This window comes from Mus pahari, chromosome 19 (assembly GCF_900095145.1).
Source record: "Mus pahari chromosome 19, PAHARI_EIJ_v1.1, whole genome shotgun sequence".
Lineage (NCBI taxonomy): Eukaryota > Metazoa > Chordata > Mammalia > Rodentia > Muridae > Mus > Mus pahari.
Window position 1 is genome coordinate 89483771 of NC_034608.1, and position 5611 is coordinate 89489381.

The following is a 5611-nucleotide window of genomic DNA, read 5'->3' on the forward strand; positions in this document are numbered from 1 at the left end:
AAATATTCAGTTCTTGCTTAAAAAAAAAAAAAAAAAGAAGAAGAAGAAGTTAGAGCCGGGCGTGGTGGGAGCACTTGGGAGGTGGAGGCAGGCAGATTTCTGAGTTCTCTATACAGAGAAACCCTGTCTCGAAAAAACAAAAATAAATAAATAAATAAATAAATAAATAAGTAGGAGGCAGGCTGGGTGTGGTGACACACACACCTTTGATCCTAGGAAGGTGATCTGACCCACAAGCCAACTCCTCCTGACCCCACTAGGTATCTATCACTTTGACAACTAGTGGGTCTGAAATGTGTTTTGTTTGTTTGAGTGTTTTCCTTTTTGTTCTACTGGAGATGCAACATGGATTTTGCGCATGCTTTACAATGTACTTAAAATGTTTATGTAAAAGCCACGTTTAGAAATAAGTGCAAGGAAATCAGTCTTTGTTGAGCAGTTTTATTTTTCATTTTTACCTTACATAAAGCAAATTATTAACAGAAAACAATTTGAGAAGTCCTGTTCAACCTCAATGATCCCCCTTCCTTTCAGAGGGGATGGGGTGACATCCTCAATCTGCTCCATCTCATCCCAGAGCAAGCAAGAGCTCTGAGGGCTGACCGGGCTCCAGGTCATGGTCCTGATTCCCCTCTGTGGCCGGAGTTTGATATACACAGGGCAGTGATGCCCAGCTCCTTGCACCTGGGCGGCCACACGACTACATATAATGAGGACTCCTCTAATCAGTCTTTACTTTCCTTGCTAGAAATCCACCACACGGACAAAGGCATCACCAACTACATTCTGTCCCTTGGCCTCTTGAGGTCCAAGGCTGCTTCTTCCTGCCCCTGTCAAGGTGCTATTTTTCCAGATTTCTCCTGGTAAGTAGGGTTTTCTTTTTAATGATTTATTTATTTTTATTATCTATACAGTGGTGATTTGACTGCAAGTATGTCTGTGTGAGGGTGTCAGATCCCGTGGAAGAGGAGTTACAGACAATTGTGAGCTGCCACGTGGTGCTGGGAATTGAACCGCATCCTCTGGAACAGTAGCCAGTGCTCTCAACTGCTGAGCTACCTGAGCAGTGTTTTAGTCTACTTGTTTTTCCAGACAAAGTTTCTCTGTGTTGTTCCTAGCTGTCCTGGTCACTTTGTAGACCAGGCTGGCTTTGAACTCAAAGATTCGCTTGCCTCTTCCTCTGAGTACTGGGATTAAAGGCATGTGACACCATGACCGGCTGTTAGCAGTTTTAAGGAAAACAAGTGGGGGGGGCGGGGGGGAACCGACCCTGTTGAATTCCCAGTGGTGACAGCAGCTGGTTCCCACCATCCTGAAGCTGTAGGCAGGGTCCACCAGATCACTTCTCCCATCCAGCTTCCAGGAGAGAGGACGCGGAGGAGCAGGGGCCAGCGTGCAAAGTGAGCAAGCTGTTCCCACCGAGCAGCAGCCAGGGCTGACCCGCCCGAGATCGGCAGTCTTAAGCAATCCATTAGGAACCCGGAGCTGTGCCTTTTCTGCTGAGTCAAGGTCCGGGGCTGTGTGATGCTGAGTCACGGTCCCGAGGTCCGTTTTCGCTGAGTCATGGTTCCCGTCGCTCCAGATTGAACCCTTAGGGGAGGAGTCCCGGCAAGGAGAGCGCGCGGACGTGCTGGCCTGACACGTCCTCTCTGTGAGCCACGGATAGTTCAGGCTGTGATCCAGCACTTAAAGGCAGGGAACTATAGAGGGACATCGAGCACATAGTTTATATGAGGTGTGTTTACAGAATCTTTAAAAAGAACCACTGTAAGAGGATCAGCTCGAAGCTACCGGATACCTTGCCTTTATATTAATAAGTTAGTTTGAAATAATCATCCCCAAGTATGCCTTTTCTGCATTGTAAAAATGGTGTGTGTGTGTGTGTGTGTGTGTGTGTGTGTGTGTGTGTGTTGGAGGGCAATTGAATGAATGTCAGAGGATGACTTTGTGAATTATCTCTTTCTACATTTTCAAGGGTTCCAGGAATTGACCTCAGGTGGTCAGGTTTGTACTACAAACATTTAACCCCAGTGAGCCATCTTCCCAGCTCTTGGCACAAAGATAATTTTGTGCTAAAGGCTTAAAAAAAAAAAAAAAGACAGACTCTCATTATGTAGCCCTTATAGGCCTAGAACTCAGTTCTTTGCCCTGGAATTAAAGACACCACCACTAATAAATAATAAAAAGCTTAGTTAAAAAACAAACAAAGCAGGCTGGAGAGATGGCTCAGCGGTTAAGAGTGCTGACTGTTCTTCCAAAGGTCCTGAGTTCAAATCCCAGCAACCACATGGTGGCTCACAACCATCTGGTGTGTCTGAAAACAGCTACAGTGTACTTACCTATAATAAAAATAAATAAATTTAAACAAACAAGGCAAGGCATGTTGGCTCACACCTGTAACCTTAGTGTTTGGGAGTCTGGAGTCTAAGGCAGAAGGCAAGTTAGCAAGATCAAGGCTAGATTTGGGTTAGAGGGTGGGAACTAAGCCAGTCAGGACTACAAAGCAAGACCCCTTTCCAAAACTTTATGTATCCGAACAAACCACAAAGCAACAAAGACAGAGCCGAGCATGGTGGCGCACTCCTTTAGTCCCAGCACTCGGGAGGCAGATTTCTGAGTTCAAGGCCAGCCTGGTCTACAAAGTGAGTTCCAGGACAGCCAGGGCTACACAGAGAAACCCTGACCCAAAAAACCAAAACCAAACCAAAACAAAACAAAGAAACAAAGACAGGAAGTCCAGCTTCCACTTGCCGGAAACCACTCACAGGCCAGGAGGAAAGCAGTGAGCCCTGGAGGCAGAAAGTAGGAGTTAAGGATATGCTAGTCTCTGTGAGTTCTGGTCATGGGCTTTCTTCCTGATGATCCTCCTTGTCTTGTTCATTCATCTTAGCCTAACTCAGCACACTCATGCCTGGCTCCAAGAGGTTCCTTGAGTGCTCCTGTTCACACTCATTCGTGTTCACTCACATGAGTATACTCTCTCCCTGTCAGTCTTATCACTTAACTCCCAGACCGGGCTGGAAGCTCTGGACCCAGAGCACTCTGCCTCCACTTACAATACAATGAACCACACCAGTTGTTTGCAGTTGTACAGGAGTGTGGAGAAACTATCATCCGGGCATGACTTGGTAGAGAATTTAAGTGGTCTGCAGTATACTCTTTGGTGAGGGAGGGGCAAAGGGAAACACAAATACATGGGACAAAACTCTACCCACAGAAAGGTAGGCAGTGCTGGAGCAGGCTTTTAATCCCGGCATTTGGGAGGCAAAGGCAGGCAGATTTCTCAGTTTGAGGCCAGCCTGGTCTACAGAGTGAATTCCAGGAGAAACCCAGTCTAGATACCCCCCACTCTCCACCAAAAAAAAAAAAAAAAAAAAAAAATGTGTATAGAAATTCCTTAGTGGTGGTGTTTGTTCGTTTGTTTTTGTTTTCTTGCTGCTTTTCTGGACATTTGAAATCACTTCCCAGCCGGGCGGTGGTGGAGCACACCTTTAATCCCAGCCCTCGGAGGCAGAGGCAGGTGGATTTCTGAGTTCGAGTCCAGCCTGGTCTACAAAGTGAGTTCCAGGACAGCCAGGGCTATACAGAGAAACCCTGTCTCAAAACAAACAAACAAAACAAACAAACAAAAAAAAAAACAAAAAAAGTTTGAAATCACTTCCCAAGAAAGGTTTACTTTTCTGTGTAGGATAGAGTATAAGAGGCCCACAGGCCTTAACACAACTGAGTCCATACAGAAGTAGCATTCAGGTCATGGAACTCAGCATGTAGATAACAAGTACCGCCAGCCAAAGTCCATAGATCTTCGAAAGTCTCAAAATGTGCTAACCTTGCTTTTTAGCTTCTGTAGCTCTGCTTCTGTTCTTGTTAACTTTAGTGTATCAACCTAGAAGTGGTCTTTGTGCTTAAAAGCTCAGCCTAAGAAAGGTTACCCTGGGGTTCTGAACACCAGAGTAGTCACTGACCAGCTAATAAAGACTTTTTATTGGCTTAGACCCACTACAGGAGGTGGTGCACACGTCAAGGTCAGAAGGCAACTCTATGGAGTTGGTTCTCTCTGTCCATCTTTGCATGGGTTCCAGAGAGAGCAAACTCAGTAATTGGGCTTGCTCTTTACCCACTGAGTCATCTTGCCAGATAAACTCAAGAAAAGATACAGAAGGAAGCTAATATTCATAACTGTGGTAGAGGACAAAGCTGTGCCAGATATTAGTGACTGCCCCACCCTAGTGCAGAACCCTTTGGAAATTCTACATTAGAGAGACACAGGCTGGAAGGGTGAAAGGGGAACTGGCTCTCTCTGGCCATAATGGACATAATGAACACTTCCTTTGTTCTTCCTCTGAGCCATGCCCACTTGCGAATTTCTTACAGACCCTAATGGACCCAGCCCTCCCCACATGCCCTTAAGTGCTATTTTTACTTCACATTTTGTCAAATGAGGAAGTAGAGACTCAAGGGGTTCAAGTGCACAAGGTTATTTGTTGGGATCTCGATTTGAGTGGCAACTGTTGCTTGAAGTCCATTTTATTAGCCAGTTTACATTGTTCTAGTAGTCCCTCCTTCAGTTCAGCCAAGTAGAGCCAGGAATTTGGAGATATAGTCGGGTTCCATATGGCAATATGGTCCTTGTGGTCTGGATATGCAAACACCAGACCTCCAGCCTGTCTGATGCTGAGGGAGGCCAGATGATATTTGAAAAGGGTGTAGCTCTATCTATACCCATAGCTGTTTAGGCCCAGTGAGTTGCTGTGAATATGCAGGAGGCCAAATTTTAGGTGTGTGACCTCCTGTTAGGAGTTGAGCCACACATTTCAAGCCTCCTACATTAAGTACGCGGACAATGCCTATGTGGTACCAGCAAGCTCTGACTTAGAAAGGTGATGCCCATGCCATGTTGCTGCCCAATATTGCGTTGCTCACAGCTGGGTGGGGTAGGGTATCTGGGGCACATGGATAGAAGGCAGGCCCCTTAAGATGACTGAGGAGGATAGGAAAGAGCAGGAAGGCCTCAGCTGAGTCCGTAGCTTCATGGAGTTATAACTGAGCTGTAACAAATATTACATATTTACAAATCCTGGTAAGTTCAGGGCCAAACTCTATGTAATCATCCAGCCACCAAGGTTCTGAGCATAGTTGTCACTCCTAAAGGTTTTTGTTTTCTAACCTTGGTGAGCCCTGCCTTCTACCAGGTGACGCCCTATCTGATAACCTTACTTGGCATTTTCTAGATTTTTATGTTGGTTTATTGTATGTTATATATGCATTATATATAATGTATATAATACACACATGCATATTGAGTTCCAGTCCTGCATTCTTTGGTGATCAACAGCAGTATGGAAGTGTAAGGTGAATAAACCCTTTCCTCCCCCACTTGCTCCTTGGTCCTGATGTTTGTGCAGGAAGAGAACCCTGACTGAGACAGATGTCATGAACAACCTTGGACAGCTCCACAGTCTGAGTCCCTGTTTGGGTGGAAGATGTGTGATTAGTGCTTAAAGAAACTGTCAGAACCAGGCGTGGTGGCGCACGCCTTTAATCCCAGCACTCGGGAGGCAGAGGCAGGCGGATTTCTGAGTTAGAGGCCAGCCTGGTCTACAAAGTGAGT

The 5611-nt window shown here is 45.8% G+C and overlaps 1 pseudogene; it reads left to right on the forward strand.

The window, feature by feature from the left end:
* Positions 1–1639, forward strand: part of LOC110336295 — a 5096-nt pseudogene extending 3457 nt beyond the window's left edge.
* Positions 1640–5611: the final 3972 nt, after the last annotated feature.